This window comes from Mesocricetus auratus, unplaced genomic scaffold, assembly GCF_017639785.1.
Source record: "Mesocricetus auratus isolate SY011 unplaced genomic scaffold, BCM_Maur_2.0 Super-Scaffold_100013, whole genome shotgun sequence".
NCBI classification, from domain to species: domain Eukaryota; kingdom Metazoa; phylum Chordata; class Mammalia; order Rodentia; family Cricetidae; genus Mesocricetus; species Mesocricetus auratus.
The window spans coordinates 64,088,781-64,110,944 of record NW_024429196.1 but is presented as its reverse complement, the minus strand read 5'-3'; the positions used below and the strand labels follow the sequence as shown (position 1 = coordinate 64,110,944).

Below are 22,164 nucleotides of genomic sequence, written 5' to 3'. Positions count from 1 at the left end.
GACTCCCAGTTAAAAGCTCCGCTTTCTTTTGCAGTACTAGGGATATGTGCATGTTAGTCAAGTGAACAACCACTGAGCTACACTGCATCAGAGAAACCTCACATTGCTTTTACCTTGTGGGCTCACTGCAAGGGGAGTTACTGCTGCTTGTGTGGTCCTGTACCCCACATTCATATTGGGACAGTCAGTGTTAAGCTGAGGACTGTCTTGAGTTGGAGCTGGGCTGAGCGTGTAGAGGGTTTCCAGCCTTGGGCAGCCTGTGCCCAGATGGTGTCCAGCAATGCTCACGAATCCAGACAGTAGTCAAGCTAGAGGAGTCATTGAGCCAAGTACTGTCTTGTTTGGGAGTGCTGCTGAAGGAGGCTGCGGTAGTGTAGATCATAGATATCTGATACCCCTTCCTTTTTCCTGGCAGGCATCCTAAAATCCTCAGACTCTCACAGTGCTGAGTGGCTTTTGAAGACTAGTGAATGGACCGAAGGCTGGCAGCCCCTGCACAGCTTCAGACTGAGGACTGTCATAGGAAAGACCGGCAGGGTTAGAGAGGGAGGCTCTCAGCTCGAGCTGCTGCCTCCAGGAAGAGAGAAAGGGTGCAGGCCAGGTTGATTGTCTATGGCTTTTACCACCAAGTCTTTGTAATGAAGTGTCTGCAGATCCCCATTCTTCTGGGGAGAGCACATTGAGGGAGGCACTTCCAGACAGGGATGGAGGAGCTCCAAGCACCCCCTGCCCTAGAGGGATAGTGCCCTTTGTAATTTCTTTTTGTGTGTGTGTTGGGAATTGAATTTAGAGCCTCATTCACATGAAGCAAGTGCCTGTCACCCAGCCTTGCAATCCTTTCTGATAAACCAGTAGATGTATTTTCCAGGGTTCTGTGAACTGTACAAGCAAATTAATTGAACCAGAGGAAGAGGTGACAGGAACCTCAGTTTAATTAATTAACTAATTCTGGTTTAAATAATTAATTTAGTTTGGAGCCACACTTTCCCTATACAGCTTAGGTCAGGCTTAAACATGCAGTCCTGCTGTCTATACCCCCTCTCCGCAATGCTGGGATTTATACATGTGTACTATCACACTTGGATATAGAATCAGGAATCGTTCATTCATTCATTCATTCATTTTTGCTTGTTTGCTTTTTAAATGGTGCTGGGGATTGAGCCAGAGCTGTTTGTGTGCTCTACCATTAAGCTGTTTCATAGCCTATTTCTTTTATTATGACTATTTTTAATAGTGCCCTAGTTTAAAGCAGGCAAGTCAGAGGCAGGCAGATTAGCCTGGGCTCAGAGGCATTTGCTGCTGCAGCTGTGACTTGTTTGTGGGGGGGGAAACCCACACAAGCCGGACATGAAAAGTCTGTAGTTAGAGAGTGAGAAATTGAATCTTTTCCTGTGGCCTCCAAAGGGCTGACCGTGCATGCATGCAGTGGTGCCTGGCTGGGAATGCAGGAGGTGATGGTTGGGGTAGGTTCTAGTGTGTGGGTGTGGGGACAGGTAGTGTAGGCAGGTGATGTCACGATCTGACCTTTGAGCAGTTCCTATCTCTCCCTGTGTGTAGGTGTCTGTGCTTAATTTGGCAGAGCTGTTTGTTTCTTCTCTGAATGGGCTTCCTGCATTCAGATAGGACGTCAGGTGCTGGGATGACGGTTGACAGGCAGTGGCAGGGGACTTGGGGTTTGCAATGGGTATGCTTCTTGTATCTCTGTCATGCCTGTCAAACTGTCACAGCACTGGTGAGCTCGGGTGGGGTTTCCTCTTTAAAACAACACGTGCTCTGGTCCCCAGTGCCTGCAGAGCAGTGACAAGGTGGCTTTGCTACTCACCAGGAGCTTCTGAGTTTCCCTGAGCCTGGGGTTGGCTTTCCCTTTCAGGAAACCAAACCCGAGAAGGGCAAAGGGTGGCGTCTGGAATTACTGAGGTGACTCAGTGTGTTAGGGACTTCTGAGAGAAGCAATTGTGGGTGTGCCCTCAGTTCAACTGGGTCAGAAACCTGACCGTCCTCCCACACCCCCATACCCCCTATGCTCATCCACTCGCTGCCAAGCTTCCAGAATTGTTCCGGAGGCACACGCTTCTGCTAGATGCTTGCCAGGGGCCATGAGTGCACATGTGTACGGAGCGTGTGTAGAGGGGTCTAGGTCTGAGGACCTCAGGTGACTAAATCCCAAACTCCAGGGAGAGTCACAGACAGCAGAAAATTCTTACTAAATGATATTTGAGGTTTTCACATCCGTGCAAACAGAGTTTTCTGTCAGTGGCCTCTAGAGGTGAGACCAAGGCCCTGCGGTCTGAGGAGCTTCCTCAGTTCCTTCCCTAGAGACCCTCACAGAGCTACCGTCCCTGTCCTCTGCCCCTTTGCAGCCTACAAAGGACTGGGCAGTGTTGGTATCCTTTCCTGGCTGCCAGCTATCCCCCTGGGTGGCATGTGGGAGGGTGAACACGGTTGTGGAGAGTGGGAAGTGTCTGCTCTGTAAGTAACATGTGAGTGTGGGGACCGTGTGATCACAGATGGGGAGGGCTGTACTCCTCAGTGAGAGGAACTGGTGGGTAGTGTTAGTTACTTATTTTCAAATGTTTTTTTCTTCTTTTGTTTTCATTTGTGAGGTACCGTGGATCGACTAACCCTGAGGCCCCATCCACTAGGCATGTGCTCTACCACTGAGCTCTCTCTCTTTACTGTTTTAAGACAGGGTCTCTCACTAAGTAGTTCAAGGCTGGCCTTGAATCGGCTTCCCAAATTGGCTAAGATCACAGGTCTGTAAGAGCCTGCTCAGCAGTGGTGGAATTTTTAGTTTGTTTGTTTTTGTTTTGTTTTGTTTTGTTATGTGTGAAAGTGGTGTCACAGAAAGTCTGGTAATAGGATGGGCCGTGGGTGGGGACAGGGGAAGGTCTGCTAGTATCCCATTTCTTCTCTCTTTAGGGTGACAGGGGGCAAATATTACCCTCTGCATGTGCTATCTGTGGGATTATGCATTGCTCTTGGAGGTACAAGCCATTGAATGGGCTGATGAATCAAACCGTAGAGGAACTGGTTTATGCATGACCAGTGGGGGTTTATTCTAAGTTTGCAATGCAGGAGTCAGGGAGATCCAGGAGCTTTGTGGGGGTGGTCCTTTCCAGGACTGAGAGGGTCTGTAGGGGATCTTGATGCATGGCAGCATCCCCGTATGTCTTTTTAATTTTATTTATATTTTTCCTTTCTCCCCCCCCCCCCCTTTTTTTTTTTTTTTTTTTGAGACAGGGCCTCACTGTGTAGCTCTGGCTGGTCTGGAACTCACTAGGTAAGACCAGGCTGGTTCTAACTTATAGATGTGCCTGTCTGCCTCTGAGTATTGGGAGTCTACCACCTGACTCTATTTTAATTTTAAATGGTGGTTGCCTTTGTGTGTATGTCTGTTTCTAAATTTCCCCCTTTTATGATAATAGCAGTCATATTGGCTGGGGCCTACCTTAAAGACTTAATTAGAGCTAATTATACCTGTGACAACCCTTTGTTTTCTTTTGGTTAGGTTCTTAAACGAGCATACCAAGCAGCAGGCTTTATTACGGAATTTTTGTGTATACTTTGTTCTTATTTGTCTTCTTTGTCAACATTCTTGTTCCCCTGCTCAACTCCTGCTTGTCCCCACCCCTCTCCTCCATATCCCTATTTCTACTTCCATGTCACATGTATTACATTCCCTCCTTTCCCTAGACTCCTATTTCTAGGATCACTTCCCTCCTATGTCATGGACTCCTTTCTAGTTTCATGACCTTTCTCATATGTATGTATGTATGTGCACATAGACTCACACATTAAAAAAAAATCTAGGATCTGCATGTGTGAGAAAACATGCAGTATTTGCCCGAGTCTGGCTTAATCTGCTTAACATACGATTTTTAGTATCATACCATCTATTTTCCTGCAACTGTCATGATTTCATTTTTTCATTATAGATGCCTAAAATTAATTAGATGTGTGTGTTACATTTCTTTATGCATTTATCTGTTTGATCAGGCTGGTTTATTAATAAACAACACTGTCTGTCCCATGTCCTGTTTATTGTGACTAGAACAACGATAAACATGCATAACCAAGTATCACTCTGGTGGGTTGACTTAGAGTCCTCTGGGTGTATACCCCAGGAGTGCTGTGCCTGGGCTACGCAGCAGTTCTATTTTGAGTTTTTGAGGAACCCTTTACTGGTTTCCATAGTGACTACACAAGTTTACCCTCCCAACCACACTGAATATAGTTTTCTCTTTCCCCATAGCCTCACCATCATTTGTTATCCTGATGGCAACCATTCTGGTTGAAACAACTTCATTTTCAAATAAGGTAACTTTCACAGATGTCAGGGGCGAGGATGCCAGTAGCTTTGGGAGAGGCATAGTCCAGCCTATAGTGAGGACAGATGGGTTTGATGATCTCCTTATGTGAGAAGGCCATGGGAATGTACATTGTAGGGCCTGATGGCTACCACTGCCAGACTGCATGTCTCTGTGCTGTGTGCCTGCGTGTGTCCATGTGAGCAAACTGGCAGATTAAAAAGCAAGTGATTGACAGCTTCGGATAATTGTGCATGCACGTGTATATGTGCGAGTGTGTGTTGTCTCTCTCTGTAGTTGAGTGTGATTATTCCTTAACATTTGGCTTAGTATAGCTCTTACCTAATCTTAGTTGCTCCCCTTATTCTACCTTATTTTTACTCTTTGGTATAGGGCAGTGTGGTTCTCAAACTTCTTAATGCTGCAACTCTTTAACACAGTTCCTCATATTGTGGTGACCCCCAACCATAAAATTATTTTTGTTGCTACTTCATAACTGTAATTTGCTACTGTTAGGAACAGTGATGTAAACATTTGTGTTAGCCGATGGTCTTAGGCAACTCCTGTGGAAAGGTTGCTTGCCCCCCAGAGGGGTGGAGACCCACAGGTTGAGAACTGCTGTTACAGGTTCTCACTGGGACACTTAGACTGGCCTTCAATTCATGATCCTCCTGGTTGAGACCGCAGGCACCACAATGCCTGGCTTCCCGTTGTGATTTCCATCTCTGCTAGTCCGCTTGTTTATCTGAAGTTATGAAAACACACTACTATTGAAGAAACCTTAAGAAATGGTGATTTGAAAGAAGTTGGGACGCTGCTGCCTGTGTGTCTAGATTTAGACGTCTTCAAATGATTTAATAATTGTCCCTGCAGGGAATCTGCAAGGGCCCATTGTATTTTGGATATTGAACAAAATTACCTTTGGTTTCTTGCTCCATTCATCTAATAAACATTTATTCAAGCATTGATATGCACAATAAATGGCGATGCTGAGGTGACTACAAAACAGAAAAGATAATGTCTCTGGGTTTGAGATGCTTGTAGCTGAGTGAGGGCAGACATAATGTGAGGCGGTGACACAGGGGGAGAAGTTGTCTGCACGCCGTGGCTCTGGATAAAACCAAGGCAGTCCTTGAAACAACCTCATGGAGGGCAGTACAGTCCCTTCTCGTCAACCTGCACTTTAAAAACGTAACAGAAAGTCACCCAGAAATGGGATTCTTCTCTTGGGTAGTTTTGATGCAAACATATGCTCATGAGACTGGAGGTGAACTCCAATGGGAGGCAGTGTAATATTTTACTGTTTCCCATGACATGGGATGTTCAGGAAGTTCCTCTCATTTAAGAGAATGAAAATGGAGGTTCTGGGTATGGCCTGGTGGACAGAACACACAACATGGGCCTCCATGTCAGCATAGGAAGTACCCCCGCTCCAAGGGTGAATGTAACCTGCTGACCTTAGCCTGTGTCCATTGTCTTTGGAGTGAATATTCCTGCCCTTGGTTCTCACTGCTCAGTCTGATGACTTTGGTTCCATTGCTGGTCTTGCACCATCGTCCCCTGAAATGGCAGTTAGGGTTTTTATTCCTGTGAAGAGACACCATTACCAAGGCAACTCTTATAAATAAAACATTTATATTGGGGTGGCTTGGCTTACAGTTTCATAGGTTGAGTCCATTATCATCATGGTGGGGAGCAGGGCTGCCTGCAGGCAGACATGGTACTGGAGAGGTAGCTGAGAGTCCTACATGTTACAGGCAACAGGAAGTCGACTGAAACACTGGGTGACATTCTGAGCATAGGAGACCTCAAAGCCCGCCCCCACAGTGACACACTTCTTCCAACAAGGCCATACCCTCTCCAACAAAGCCACACCTCCTAATAGTGTCACTCCCTGTGAGATGGGGCTAATTACATCCAAACCACTACAGCAGTGAAGACAGTGCACCGTACAGACCTCCAGACCACTATGGTTGGCTAGTGGCAAGCTCCATCCTCTGATTTTCAGACAGGCTTTATTTGTACAAGCAAGACATTGCCACACATAGGTCCAAGTTGTGCAAGTTTGGTCTTTGACTGTCTTCACCTTTAAGCATCTGGGAGGTCTTCTCACACCAAGTCCCAAGCCACCTCCTGGGGCTCTAAGTTTTTCAGGATGGACCAACCTTGACAGAGCTTCTGTTCTTTCTGGCCTCTTGTTCCTTATGGCTGAACTCCCAGTTCCTCTCCCTGACCTCACCAGGCCCAGTTAGTTGTACAACCTCAACCAGGCCTCTATGTGTCGTTCCCTTCCTGCTACATCTTTGGGTCATGCTATGTAAAGGGTCATGGATTAGGACCCAGACAGCATCAAAATCCCTTCCAAGTTTTGAGAGATGAGTAAATTGCTTGCTACTCCAGCACAAAAGCCAGAGTTCAGATCCCACGTACCCCATGTCAAGTTGAGCTTGGCAACATTCATCTGTAATTCCAGCACCAGGGGTAGGGATTGAGATGGCAATAGAGACGGGAGGGATCCCTGGGCTGTACTGGTTAGCCCTTCTGATCAAAACCGTGAGCTTTAGGGTCAGTAAGGGATTCCATCTCAACAAAGAAGGTGGAGAATGATAAAAGACAACACTTGAAATCAACTTCTGGCCTCCACATGCAGATATGTGTGTTTACACATGGATACAGGGCACACATACTAACACGCTCACACAGAGCCCTTCCCATGTTGAGAGCTGGAAGCATCTGGCAAAAGAAAAAGATTTTCAGTGCTAGACTTATCTGGATTTGTTCCCCCTTCGTATTTCCAGGGGAGTGACCCTGAACTTTCAAGGTCCTCTGGTTTTGAGAAACTTTAATGTCTATTAACAGTCTGGCCAGGATTGCCAGAGGTGGTCCCTAGATGAGCATCACAGCATTGAATCAGATTGGACCAGCCTCAGGTGAGAGCCTCACTAATGTCAACGTGTGGCAAGATGACCACAAGGCCTGGGGTTCGAGCTTACCCACCTGGCTCATCATTTAGGCCTAAGACACTGTGGTTGGAAGGGCCTGCTTGTAGGCTAGAGACCTGGATACTGGTGCTAAATAATAGGCAGAACTCCCTATACCTACACCCCATAAACAGTCTGCTGGACACTCACTTTCCATCTGGGAGTCTGGAATCCAGGGATGGCACAAGCAGAAGAGACATACAATAACAACCCTCGGAACTGACTCTGTGATAAGAGGTTTGGATTTGTGACAAGTCCTTCATACTCCTGGTCATGTCCAGGTGCTGGGAGAGCTAAGTCATCCTTGGTGAGTGTGGGGAGTGGATTCGTGGTCACTGCCTGTTCCAATAGGAACTTCAGCGTTGTTAAAGAGTGTGTGTGATTATGTGACTGGAGATGCAGCTCAATTGGTAAAGTCCTTGCTGAAAATGCATGAAGCTCTGGGTTCAGTACCCAGCATTCCTTACAACTGGGTGGGAAAACTCGGTAAAGAAAATCATGGCTCAGCTGGACATTCTAGACCATGGAGGCATGTGTCTGGAACAGAAGGGGTAGGGGGGGTAGGGGGTAGTGGTGGTAGGTGGTGTGTGTGTGTGTGTGTGTGAGAGAGAGAGAGAGAGAGAGAGAGAGAGAGAGAGAGAGAGAGAGAGAGATCGTATGCGTGCCCTTTCAACTGCCTTCCCCCCCCTTCACTCTGGTGGTGGCTTTCGAGTCACCCCAGAATTTTTTAGTGGCTGTACACACTCTAGAGCCAGCCTTGTGTAAATCGGGAAGTATTACTCCTGGAAGACCATGTGGAGGCAAGTGTGGTGTCTCTGTTAAGCATACCTAAGGCAGCAGCCATGACTAAATCACATACATACTCCTCAGCGCTCTAGGTACCAGTGAGAGAGTGCTGCGGGGGAAGGGTAAGATTTGTGCCTAGAGTGACAAGAACTGTTGAGAACCTTTCAAGCTCTCATATTTGGCTGCTTTATCTTTTGTGGACCACAAGAAACCAAGTCTCGGTGCAGGCAGATGGCCTGACCTAATGACTCCGCCTAATGATTTTTTTTTAAACTTTAATATGGTGGGAAAGCAGTACACATTTAGTAAGAAGCATACTTATAATTTTGGTTTGGGGTCTTTCCAGGCAGCGGTAAGCACTCCAGGTCTCTGCTGTGATGCTGAGTGGATATAGCCAACAAAGCTCTTGGGCAACCCCACGGTCACGATGCTGTCGGATCATCTTCTGAGGGTCTAAGCTAGAATGTTCCATAGGCTAGGCATACTAAGTGGTGCATTTTTCACCTTATGATATTTTCGGTTTACAATGATGCTATGGGGCAGGACATAAGCAGGCTGTAAGCTGAGGAATGTCTGCTTGATTCTTCAGGCAATCCCTTTTTTGCTTACAGTTGGTCCAAGTTGTCCCAGGTTGCCCTGATGTCTGACTCCAAGGTCAAAAGCAGTCATTCCAGCAGGCTTTGTATTCCAGCATTTAAAATTAGCCCTGCTGTAGAGAGCCTCTGGCTCAGTCTCCGCAGGCGGGGCTGGCTGTCAGCTTTAGCCACAGAGCCTATCAGAGGGACAGCCAGTCTCTCACCCCCCAGGTAGAAGTGTCGCCCTCCAAGGTTGCACTGGGAGTTTGTAGATTCCAGAATGGTTTCATAGCAGAAGTGGCTGACGTTACCTATAAGTGTTGAAGTCGCAGAGCAATTATGAGCAGCATACAAGAAGGCAGCAGAGACTGTCCCCGTGGCATTTGTGAGAAAGGCTGCATGCTGCTATAGCATTTGGAAACTTCCATTTCCTTTTAAGAATTGTCCTCAGTATCCTTATTTGGTGGAAGACCAGTAAGAACAAACACAGTGAGGGGGTGAGGCACCCCTTTCCTACAAGTGACTAACGGGTGCAGGTGGCAGAGACCGAGCGGGTATGCTGGACAAAGGTGTGACTCACATCCTGGGTGGGATGGAGTGGGATGGTGTAAGGTTTCATTGCAGCACATGGCTTAAAACTCACACAGATTGTTTATTTCTGGACTTTTCCATGTAATATCTTTGACTGTGGTTAGCAGCCATGAATACTGAAACTGCAGAAACCAAGTTCAGCAAATCCTACCGGCGTGTGCCACCACAACCGACAAGAAACCAGGTTCAGATAAGGTATACAGATAGATGTGTCTGTATCTCCCTTCTCAAGATGCAACCCACACATCCTCTGGTCTCAGGGACCAGCTAGCTAGCCCCTCCTCCCCCCGCTGACCTTGTCTTCTGCCTTCATGGGGTTACATGGACAGCAGGCACGACAGTAGGGTTAATGAAATAAGCCAGGCCAGGAAGACATGTACCACATGATCTAATGTGTGAAAACTAAGAAAGCTGATTTGGGATGGGGGCGTGGCTTAGTGGTAAAGGGCTTGCCCAGTATGCACAAAGTCCTGGATTCCATCCCACAAGAAAAAAGAAAAATAAAAAGTGAAAAACCTTCCAGAAGCTGGGGAGAGACGTGGGACGGATTTCTTTTCAGATCTCTCAGGAGGAATCTGATGGGCCTGCACTTCTAGGATCTCCAGGCTCTAGCACTGTGAGACTGTGGTACTTTGTCCCAGAAGCCCTTGCCAGCTAACATGTCTTCCACCTTGACTCTTCTGTGATCTTTTGTAATGGTGGAAAATGAGCAAAGTGCTTACATTAGCATGTAGGCTTAAAGTTTTAGCATACAGGTTCCAAAAATCTTTCTTTCAGATGAGCAAATGTTTACCACCCTCTTTGCCACCTAAGCCTGGATGGGCCCCAGAATTCTGGAAGTTGCTTCAGCTTTGGGCAGCTAGAGTGTGGGCAGAGAAGTCTGTGAGGATGGGGCGTGTGGCCGTGGCCAGGGGTGAAGTGAAAGGCCTGGCATGCACATGGTGGGTTCTGAATGCACATGGTGGGCTCTGAATGCACATGGTGGGCTCTGAATGCACATGGTGGGCTCTGAATCTCTTACCCCAGCCGGCAAGGCCACAAGCGACAGCGTGTCAGACTTCTGCTTCTTAGGACCCCGTTTCCTTGTTCTGGCTCGAGTCTGCAAAGCCCCCAATAGGCTCATGTTTTGAGTGCTTGTTCTCTCCCTGACAGTGGTGTTATTTTAGGAGCATGTGATAGTTGGGGGTGGGTGGGATCTGGACGGCAGAAGTGGGCCACTAGCATGCCTTTGAAGATGGTACCCTTGCACTTGGTTCTGTCATGGTCCCCGCCTCCTGGTTAGTTATGGTCTGAGCTTCCATGACACCCTCTGCCACGCACAGACCCAGCCTTTCTGCCGTGTTCTCACTACCATGATGGATAGGAATCCCCTGAAACCATGAGCCCAAATAAATCCTCTGGAGAGCTAATGCTGTAAGGTGTTTGGGTTAGACCAAAATGGCCTTAACGTACAGGGCGTCCCTTCTACTCATACATGTGTGTTTGCGGAGTAGATATGATTCCATGACCCATGGCAGGGGTGTGTCTGACAGATAGCATTGTTTAAGTAGGCCACCATGACAGGCTGGGGAGACGGCTCAGTTGTGAAGAGCTTGTCAAAGAAGCACGAGGTGCTGTGGTTGATCCCCAGGACCCATGTAAAGCTAGGTGTGGTGCCACACACTTGTGTTGCCCAATACCAGGGAACCAGAAACAGGAGGACCTCTGGGGCTGGCTGGCTGGCTAGCCTAGCCCAATGAGTGAGATCCAGGCCAGTGAGAGTCCTGGTCTCCAAGGCAAAGATGAACACTGCCTGAGGAATGTCACCAAAGCTTGTCCTCTGACCCCCATCTGCATGTACATATACATGCACGCACACACACACCTTTATACATACATGTGCCCATATACATGAATGTACACATGAAGGTCACTGTGAGACTCGGATGACCACAACCAGCCTGGTGTGACCCCGCTTCCTGGCCCAGTCTGGCTGTACCTGCACCCCAGGTTCTTCCTGGGCTGGATGGCTTTCTCAGAAGGTTTGTCTGTCCTTCCCTACTCTGCTTCTGCTTCCAATTTAAAGGCCGGGACAACTGTGTGATCCAGGCACCTTCCCACCTGACCCCAAGCTAACACTTCATTTCTGTGTTTGCATTGTTTTGGTCCCGCAGGAGCAGCCAGCATGTGAGTTCTAGGGCACAGTTTCGGAAGCCATAGCAAACAGACATGTGTTTGAGCTATTTATGTATTTTAGGGACAGTATATGTCTATGTTGTTCTGGCTGGTCTGAAACTTTCTAAGTGGTTTAGACTGATCTCACAGAGATCCACTTGGCTTTGCCTCCTGAGTGCTGGAATTAAAGGTGTGTGCCATCACTTGGCCTGTGTTTGAGCATTTTGAATATAATTTGAAATCAATTCCATCTAATAATTCAGGTCTTTGAAAGGCCTGTCATTGCTAGACTGGAGTCAGGCTGTGGCTTCATTAGTGTCTGGTTCTTGGCTGGATTGGGCCAGGATTGGACAATACTATAGGTGCCAACTCTAGCATGGTGGCTTTGAGTCCCTCTTCCTTTCTGTCCTGTGTCCTTGCCCCCATAATTTTCCCCTTTATGCAGTTGAACGGGTGCCCAGTCTTCCTCCTGCCACTTAGCACTCCGTCTCTTCAGGAAATGTCTCATAAAATACACACTGCCCTTGAACTCATTATATATTTGAGGATGACTTTGAATTCCTGTTCCTCCTGCTTCTACCTCCTGACCGGCACACGTCTTCTCACCATGGCTTCTATCCTCTGCCACGCTCAAGGGATGCTGTCTAGAGAGATCTGATTCTCACAATAGTGTCATGTTTCAGAGGTTCAGATGGTCTGCTGTTGGACATATGAACAAAGTTGTGCCCCATATGGCCCGACATTGCTGGTCCCTTTAAGCTTAGACATGTGTCTGGGGTGTTGTCCAGAGGCATGAGGCTTCTCTGTTGCAGACTAAACCTCTTGATTCTGCAAAAATAAGGACGTTGCTGTTTATTGTAAAGCAGGCTCACTAGCAGGAATCCAGACCCTGCTCACTCTCCCTTCCGCTGCTTGGCTGTAAGAGTCTTTTCTTTATTTCAGAGCCATGGCTTTCAGAAGACTGGAGCCAGTGTATTGTCAAAGGATGGGAGATACATGATCTTGGCTCTGGGAAGTCTGCAGCATCAGCAACCTTAGATTGTTTTAATTCTATGGCTATTTGGATATAGGGATGCATCAGGCAGGATTTGGTCTCTTCAGATGATGGAAACAGTGCAAGGGAAGAACATTACTGCTACAATTGAGGGAAGAGCACAGCCAGGGTGGCCTGGATGTCTCATTTAGATTCAGATTTTATTTCCTCTTCACCCAACTATAAGTAGAATTACTCAAGAGCATCAGGGACTCTGGCCCCCTAGGAAGACAGGATCTGCTGAGTATCTGTAAGACAGGAATGTTGCCAGCCAGGGACACCGGAATGCTAACCACCTCTACAAGAGCATTAGGTGCTCTTACTGCTGAGCAATCTCTCCAGTCCCACCAAAATGTCCCTTTAAAAGGCTATATGGAGCTGGGCAGTGATGGTGCACGCCTTTAATCCTGGCACTTGGGAGGCAGAGGCAGGTGGATCTCTGTGAGTTTGAGACTAGCCTGGTCTACAAAAGCTAGTTCTAGGACAGGCTCTAAAGCTACTCAGACCTGTCTGGGAAAACCAAAAAAAATAAAAAATAAAAGACTATATGGCTAGATGTTGTGGCACATGTTTTAATCCCAGCACTTGGAAGGCAGAGACATGTGGATATCTGTGTGTCTGAGGCCAGCCTGGTCTACATAGTGAGTTCCAAGACAGACAGAACTATGTTGTGTGACCCTGTCTCAAAACAAAACAGCAACAAAAAACAAAATAAAAAAACCCACGAAACACCCACCACTGCCACTACAGTAACAAATCCACCCTCCCCCAGAAAAGCAAGCTATATGGTATCCCATTATCTATACCTCACTTTGTGTATTCATTTATCCATGGTACTTTCATGTCTTGACTTTGAACAATGCTGAAATGAAATGAACTGCAGAGTGCAGATGTCTCCAGCCTGATGACTGAGATTCTTTTGCATGTGACTAAAAATGGGGGTTGCTGGGCCACACTGTATTGCTTTGAAATTTTCATGCATTGTGGAATACATGTACTATACTCTATCTTGCTGCTCTTCCTGACTCCTCTGTGTGTGTGTGCACATGTGTCTGTCTGTCTGTCTGTCAAGAACTCTTAGCAGTTTTCATAAAGTAGCATACTTCTCCTATATAAAGCATGAAATCGGAAAGAACTCTAAATTCAGATATTTCCTTTCTACAGGATAGATGTTTATCTGCAGGACAGGTCAATAATATGTACTTCATGACATTTGGATGAGGTTGGCCATTTGTAAGAATATCATATTTCTTGCTCCCACAGGGCATTTTCACCCCAAATCTCATCAACTCAGAAACTAGGAAGGACCAGACCTCTAAGTCTGTAGAGATAGCGTGGCTGCAGAGGATGACGAGATGACGTCATAGTGGGTCTTGTAGAGCTTTGGAGTTTAAGGCAGAAATGTATCTGAGTCCACACGGAAATGAGACTCCTACTGTGGAGTGGCCACTGGGCCAGCCTGTGAAGGGAGGTCTGCCGAAGAACTTAGCAGTGGGTGCCAGTACCATGGGATCAGCCCAAGCAGGTATGGACTGTAGGTGGTACCTATGACTGGGTTATATTCAGCAGCTGAGCTGTCTCAGGCCCAGTTTTTCTTTTTCTCTCCTGCCCAGCACTAATTGCCCGGGTCCCTGCCTGTCTGTGGGGAGGACCAGGAGGCTGGAGACTGCCAAGCCCAGGACAGACACATACCAGGGTGATCTGGGTGAAAGATAACAGCAGAACCATCTGTTCTGAATTGTTTCCTGGACTCTACATGTCTTGACATGAACTAGCGATGCTTGGATAGAAACTCCAGCACTCTTTACATTGAAAATTGTTCTCTGATTTAATAGGAAACACGTCTGATTTTGACTTCTGAAAACATGGGGTGGCAAAATTGCTTCCAGCAGATGAAGCCAGCCCCAGAGAAAGAGTCTGAACTCATGGTCTTCTGGAGATGAGGAGAGCTGGTCAGAGAGTCTGTGGGCAGCCAAGAAGCATGGCTGTTGTGATCCAGGATCATCCCGGATCCGTGAGGTGATGATGGTACAGGTGGAGAGTGTGCTGGAAGTAAAGGACTTATTGTGGTAAGGACTTCGACTGCACAGGAGTGTCGGGTAACCTGGGGTGTTGGAGTTGGTCTTACCTTCCCTGGAACAACTTTTATTGATTTATAGAACCTAGAGTTTTTCATTTCAGCCTGGAGGGCAATGTCAGGCAAGCAGTAATGGTCTTGGATTGTGACTAGAGGGACCTGGGTGCAAACAGTATTGCGTTGTTTGCATTGAGATGTTGGGGATGGAACCCAGGGCCTTACAACTGCTAGGTGAGCTGGAGTTTATTCACACTGGGGGATTCTAGTGAGCTGGTGAAAAAAAAATCACCTTTAAGACCACAGAGGAAAGAAAATAAGCTTATTCGGTGCATACACTCCTGGAAAGCCTCAGGCATACGGCACTGGGTGAGGCAGGGAGGTGTCCAGTTTGGAAGAGTCCATGTTGATTTGGTTAGAAGAACCACTTTGCATTAATTTTCCAGTGGTAATTCCTATCATGTAAGTGAAGGCAGTCCTTATTGGTTGGTGTTTGGTCCTTGGCAGTTACTAGGGTAAGCGATGTGTATGTATTTTAGGGTAAGCCACTATGCATGCATTTTCTCGGTGTGTAATTCCTGCCGTGCAGATGAGGGCAGCTGTGTGGTGCATGGAGTTGTGGCTTCTTTTCTTTGGCTTCACCATTTTGTTGCTGTACTGTTTGGGTGGAGCCCAGCCATGTTCGGTGGATGTTTTTGTTTTCTGTTTGGAGGACACTTTCTGAACCTTGATTAGCCTAAGAGTCACCCTGAGAACTCCTGCACCCATGGGTGCCCAGTTTTGCATCCTGCAGCCAGGGCTGTGGGAACCTCTGGGTGTGAGGCTGATGCCTGGAGAACCCCTGGTCACGTTAGACAAAGACACTTCACAGCTCTGTGCTCACTGGAAAGAGGGGATCTGTTGTCGAATGAAGACAGGGGGAGATGGTACATGCTTGGTGCTTCATCACCACCCAGATCGTGGGAATGCAAGACAAAGCCCAATCTACGTCACTAGCTCAGAATCTAAGTTTAAATGAAACTCTTGAAATACAATCAGGGTATCTCTCATATCTGCTTACAGGGAAGGCGTGCAGGTTTATTTGAGACAGATAGACAAACAGACCAAGCCTGCAGTGATGTTGCAGAGAAGTTTAATGAGAGAACTGAATTTTTGAGCATCTGTGAGCCTGGCTTTCTCAGGATAGCCACGGCTGCTGCCAGGCGTCCTCAGACCTTCAGGCACAAGGCAGTCTATTCGAAATGGCAGGTGATCTTTATTCACTTTGCTCGTTCGTTCACTCCTTTCTTCCTTTCTCTTTAATCTCTCTGTGTATGGTATGTGTGCTTTTATGATTTGTGGTGTGTGTGTGTGTGTGTGTGTGTGTGTGTGCGCGCGCGCGCGCGTGCACATTTCGTGAAACACACACAGAGGTCAAGTGTCCCTCCTTGCTTTCCATAATGTTTAAGGTGGTGGTGGCAGTGGTGAGGGTGGGAGTGTGTGTCTCTTTGTTGTTCCCACTTAGTATTCCAGACCTGCTGGCTCTCAAGCTTCCAGTCTAACTTTTATGTAGGTTCTGGGGCTTGAACTCAGGTCCTGATGCTGGCACAGCAAGTCTTTTACCCGCTTAGCCATTTTTCTTTTCAGTCCTTCTTTCACTTTCAATTGTTTATTCTCTGGTTCTCCATCTGTGCTGCCAGGCTATTGAGATAAGTATTAAAACACGATCCCACTGGGGCTGGGGGTGTGGCTCCATGGTAGCATACTTGCTTAGCGTGAGAGAAGGCACTGGGTTTAATGTCCATCATCAATAAATAAATACAAACTTGAAAAGTGAAATAGATCCTGGCTGGGGAGCTAGTTCAGTTGATAAAATGCTTGTCTTGCAAGCATGAGGACCTGAGTTCAGTTCCTGGTCCCACATAAACCACAAGTGGTGGTACATACCTGTAATCCCAGCGGAGGCTGGGGGTCAGAATTTGAAGAGCATCCTGGGGTCTTGGGATGAGACCTTGTTACCAAATAAAGGATGGAATTGCTAATTGAGTTCCACTTTTAGGTACCTTGACCTTGACTTACATGGACTGAAAAGTCACCTACACTTTAGGAATCAGTAAACTTGCTCTGCCCAACAGGAGCTGCTACCCAAAATCACAAGGTAAATTCCAAGTACAATTTACTCTCTGCCTCATTCCAAGAAGTGGCCTTCCTAGGACGTGTGGGCCATGTGGGCTGGAGGCTCCCACGTGGGGCATTAAGATAGACCGGTGTGTCCTGCATGCCAATCTCCTGCATAGGAGCGAGGGTGGGCCGAGAAATAATCCAGTACAGGGAAAAGGAGAGAGCAGCAGAAATCTGGGACAAGCTTGGGACGTGGAAGTGTGCACCCTTGACCTACCCTCACTACCCTTTTGGGGTAGCCTTGTCTGTCTTCTCATCACCATCTCATGACAACACAGGCTTTTACTAAAAATGGTGGAAGGAGTAAGCATGGGGTCTTCCAGGGTGCTGGATGCACAGGCCCTACTTGCCCCAAGCTCCTGAAACTGAGGGACCAGCAGGCTTCCCTTTGGCTATCAGTATGAGCTGACCCAGGCTCTTGAGTTGGGGTTTTGAACTAACACAATGTCTTTGACACAGTATCCCATAGGAATATCTTCCTCGTATTTCTTAGGCTCACCAGACATTTATAGGGGTAACTGGAGAACTAGTCAATACTTTCCCTCATTTACAAACAGAGAAAATAAAGCCACAGAATAATGAAGTAGGTGCCTGGCAAAGTGGGCAATAGTGGTAGGAGCTGAAAATCATACCACCCTTCACCACTGCAAATCGACTTCTGGGAATTTACTTAGCTGCATGAGCACAGTTGTTTATTGCAACATTGGTTATGATATTGAATAATTGAAGCAGTTATCCCTCTGTGTATGTGTAGGAGAGTGGGTTAAGTGAACTGTGTCACAGTAGTATAATATTACAAAGGCCAGAAAACTGTAATTCAGGTTTGCACATCCTGGCATGGAAAGGTGTCTGTGGTGGTCTGAATAAGAGTGGCCCCCATAGGCTCATATGTTTAGTGTTTGGTCCCCAGTTGGCGGAACTGTTTGGGAAGGATTAGGAGGTGTGGCCTTGTTGGAGGAGGTGTGTCACTGGGGGTGGGCTTTGAGGTTTTAAAAGCCCACATACTTCCCAATTAGTTCTGTCTGCCTTGTGCTTTGTGGATCAAGATTCAAGTTCTTAGCTCCTATTTCAGCACCATTCCTGTCTGCTACCATGGTCTCCACCATGATGGTCATGGACTCCAGCCCTCTGGAACCATGAGCCCCAAATTAATCATATTATTATTATTTATTGATTTGTTAGTTTTAGATAGAGTCTCTTCACTGCCATATCGGCTAGGTTGTCTGGTCAGAAAACTTTGCGGGGATCTGCCTGTCTACCTTTTTGGCTAGGATTACTCCTCCGCCAGATGCTCTTGGAATCAGGCAGTCAGGCTTAGGCATGAGTGAGAATTACTGGCTGTCCTCTGACCTCCATGCATGCCATGGCACATGTGACCACAAGTTTATATATGCGCACAATATAAAAAAATAAAAACTGTTAGGATAAAAGAGAAAAAGCGGCTGTCGGAAGCTGCAGACTCAAAGAGCCTTTTTAATGAGGAGCTAAAGGGAGGAGTGGTCTTGAATGGAGCATAGAATGTGCTTAGAGGTGTCCAGACAAGGAAGGCTCTAGGAAGAGGCCCAGCAGTGGTGACACACTTTTAATTCCAGCACTCAGCAGGCAGAGGCAGGTGGGTCTCTGAGTTGGAGTTCAGCCTGGTCTACAGAGTGAATTCTAGGACAGTCAGAGCTACACAGAGAAACCCCGGGTGTTTGGCTTGAGGCTGTGCCCTATGGCTATGTGAGCCTGTGTGATAACTGGTGACCTGCTGCAACAAATGCTCTGTTGAGGTGAACTGGATACCAGCTAAATGTGTGACAATTCCACGAGACACGGTTGTACCCTAGGGTTCCAAACTCACCATGTAGCCGAGGATGATCTTGAATTTCTGATTCTCCTGCCTCCACCTCCCAAGTGCTGGAATAACAGGTGTGAACTCCACAGCAAATTTACGTGGTGCTGGGGGTTGAACCTCTGGCTTCACATATCCAGGCAAGCACTCTACCAGCTGAGCCGCCTCCCAGGCTTTCCCACCACGTCTCGTCTTGACATTTGTTTGACTGGTCTGCTGCCTCCTGTGTGCTTGTCCTGCTGTTTGGAAAACACACCGTGCTTCCTTTAACCTATTTCATGGAATGCCTGCTCTTCTCCATCTCCTCCCTGCTTCCTGGTGGTCTTTTAAGATCTGGCCTGTACACCTGCTTTTCTTCCTGACTCTTCCTCCTCTTCCTTTGTACCAAGAATCTGGAACTTACCGTCAGTGTTCCCATGATGCCTTTCACTCAGCTTCTGCTCTCCCATGCTGCCCAGCACTCTGCACCAGGCCGTGACACTGTCTGTAACTATTGTTCTCCTCGGCTCTGGAGCTTTTCATGGAGGCACTTACTTCATCTTGGTATTCATGCAAGAAGAATAGGGTTCGATTCTGCTGCTGTTTGATAAAGTCAGTGACGCAGGAGACATGGTAACAGGAGGTGAAAGCTTAATCTTTCACCAAAGAGTGGCCAAAGAGTAGCCTGGGCTTGTAAACCAGCCTCTGTGCTCCATAGTCTGTGGCAGATATTGGGGAAATGGGAGAGGGGCTTCCTAGGAAAGAGGGGAAGGATGTTCTCCCGCCCTGCAAATAGAAGAGTCTCCCCAAATTCAGGTACTACCACTTTTTCCTCTGTTTATGATCTGCTGTTCCTGCCATGGCCGTTGGTACGAGTCTGCAAAGGGACAAACACAATACAAAGACAGATTCTGGACCTTGTCATCCTGTTCCACTCACCCTGTTGGACATCCCCTGGTCTGTGGCCTCCAATCCCTGGCCACACAACAGGGCTGCTATCTGCACCTAATGGGGGATCAGCAGTGTGATTCCACATAGACAGGGCTTTGTGTGGACTGTTTCTAGCCAACACGCACCCGTGTGTGACTGACCACACTCTACACGGAGCATTTTATAACCAGACACAAGGAGAGGAAGTGGGTGGGGCAAACGTGCTGTTTCGCTTGTGCCGTCTGCCTTCTCATCCCAGTGGCTTCACTTTGGTGGAAGATGTGGTCAGAGTATGTGAGAAGATGCTACGGCAGCGGAGCGGGGTGGGAGGACAGACTGTGACCTCCTGTGGTGTGGTGGGATGTGATGGGCTGAGCCTTAAGGGGACCTCAGGATGGAAGGGGTGCTGATGAGAGGAAGGTGGGGGATGGGAGGGGCATTGATGAGAAGGTGGGGGGGATTACTCTTTTAATTTTAGTTTTTTTCTCTCCCTTCTCTGAAATGTTACATTAGCAGATGTGTCACCATTGGCTGATGAGGAAATGGATCTTTTGTCTTGTCCTCTCTTCTGTTTTATTCCAAGTCACTCACCTTTTTAGCACACCATGTAACCAGGATTAAGATCCAGTGACAGGTCAGGCTATAATGGCTGCTTTGTGCTTCTAGAAAGATCCACACGGTTCACCTGTTCATTGTTTTGACTTTGACCATCCAGCTGTGTGATGGTTCAGAAACCACCTTGCAGTGCCAGCCAGGCTGGGGACGAGTGACCTAGAAGCCAGGAGCTCCTCCTACACCTCCACGAAGAGAGAGTAGGGGTGCTATCAGGGGAATGACCTTGCTTAGTGGTTTTGAATATTACAGTGGGAGGAGTTGCTTTTTAAATGAACGTGTTGTTATGCCTCAGACACTGAGTAAACAGCTGTTTCTGTCGAGCTTTAGATTTGGAAGCAAAGTGGGAGAATTTGGAGGGAGGAGTTTAATCAGTGGTTCTTAGTTGGTGATGCTTATATCAAGGACAAACCAGGAGCCAAATGCAAATGCTCATTCAAGTTTGTATTAAGGTATGGGATTATTACTTTGGAGCTTTTCTCATAATTAATGAAAAGTATGAGCCACAAAATGCAGTTTGCAGGGATCAGGAGATTATTCAGTTGGACCTGGGTTCCATACCCCAAAATCATCAAAAAAAAAAAAAACTTCCAGCTTTTGGGAGGTAGAGGCAGGCAGGTCTCTGGGGCTTGCTGGTCCCAGGCCACTGAGGGACCCCGTCTCTAGAAATAAAGTGGATATCTGGGTGTGGTGGTGTACACCTTAAACTCTAGCGCTTGAATGATAGAGGCAGGAGATCTTTCTTTAGTTCAAGGTTATCATAGTCTACATAGCAAGTTCCAGATCAGCCAGGACTATACAGTGGGGCTCTTAAATGTATTTTAGGTAAGCTTCTAAAATAATTTGTTTCCCTATGGGTTTTTAAACATCGTTAGTGTTATTTACCTCTCCTTCCTCTCTCCCTCTCCATTTTCTCACTTAAAGCCCCACTCCCGGTTCCCCCCTTTCCCTTCATAGCATCCCGGTTATTCTAGCCCCGTTTCTAGAGCTCCTTCCTCTACCTCAGCCCCCACGGTCCATCCGTTCTACTTTCTGGCTTTTGCAGTTACTTTGATTACCTACACAAACCCAACACTTTGGAGCTGGAGCCCACAAACAAGAGAGAACACACAGCTTTGCTTTTCTGGCTCTGTGGTTACCTCTCCCAATACATCCTCCAGCTCCATCCGCTTATTTGCAAGTTTTATGATTTCATTTTTGTTTAGGTAATTATTCCTGGCGGCACTGGGGTATAAGTTGTACCACCAGCTAGGACTTAGGGCAGTGGTTCTCAATCTGTGGGTCGCGACCCTTTCACCAAACCTCTATCTCCATTGTAATTCATAACAGTAGCAAAAGGACGGTTGTTAAGTGGCAATGAAATAGTTTTATGGTTGGGGGTCACCAAACACGAGGAACTGTGTTAAAGTATCACAGCATTGGAAAAGTTGAGAACCGCTGCCTTAGGGTGTGAGGAAGGGTCAGTCTGGGCAGTGCACAGGCTGTGACACCTCACCTGAGGTAGGTCTTCTAGGAGTATGGGGGCACACGGGCAGTTGGGGATCTGGGACACTCACTTGGCTGGGTCAGTTAAGTGTGAGCCCAGCAGGGCCTGGGAGTGTGGGGATATGGACAGCACTGCTGGCAGGCATTTGGGGCATCACCAGGATGGACTGGTGACCTCAGCTAGGCCTGGGGGTGTGGGGACATCATAGTAGGTGAAGTTCTGGGGAACAGGATGTGAGAGTTGAGCCAGGCCTTTTTTTGGGGGGGGGAGTGTGAGAACTCTGCAGGCGTCTGAGGTGTATGTTTGGGCTGTTTTACAAGCTGCTTAACCCTAGCTAGGCTCGGGGAAGGTACAGCTGGGAGGAAGTCTGGGTCACTCACCAGGCTGGGCTGGTGTATAAGCTCTGCAACCCAAAAGATGACTCCGTCGATGGCCAACATCCTGCACAGTGGTTGTTGTTTATTTTAGGGGAGAATTATTTGGGTCTTCAAAGCACATCACAATGGTGTGTGTGGGGGGGGGAGAAAGGCCAGTATGGGAGTTGGTACACTGCATTTGGGTCCACGTTTGCTTTGCACACATAGCTAGGCCACTCGGCTTTCTGCTCTCTGATGGTCCATCTTGGAAGGTGTACTAGGATTAGGTGATCTTTAAGACCTGTT

The 22,164-nt window shown here is 47.4% G+C and overlaps 1 protein-coding gene across 4 annotated transcripts in view; it reads left to right on the top strand.

Moving 5' to 3' along the window:
* The window catches only part of Gfod1 (glucose-fructose oxidoreductase domain containing 1), a 98,265-nt gene that overhangs the window by 23,072 nt on the left and 53,029 nt on the right, over positions 1-22,164 (top strand). Inside the window, exons 1-2 of one of the 4 annotated variants that reach the window (XM_040755895.1) lie at positions 13,104-13,952; positions 14,263-14,496. The exons of the other annotated variants lie outside the window; for them this stretch is intronic. The gene's annotated coding sequence lies outside the window, so the exon portion shown is untranslated. Of the gene's footprint in view, positions 1-13,103; positions 13,953-14,262; positions 14,497-22,164 lie in introns of those variants that run through there. 4 annotated transcript variants of the gene reach the window in all.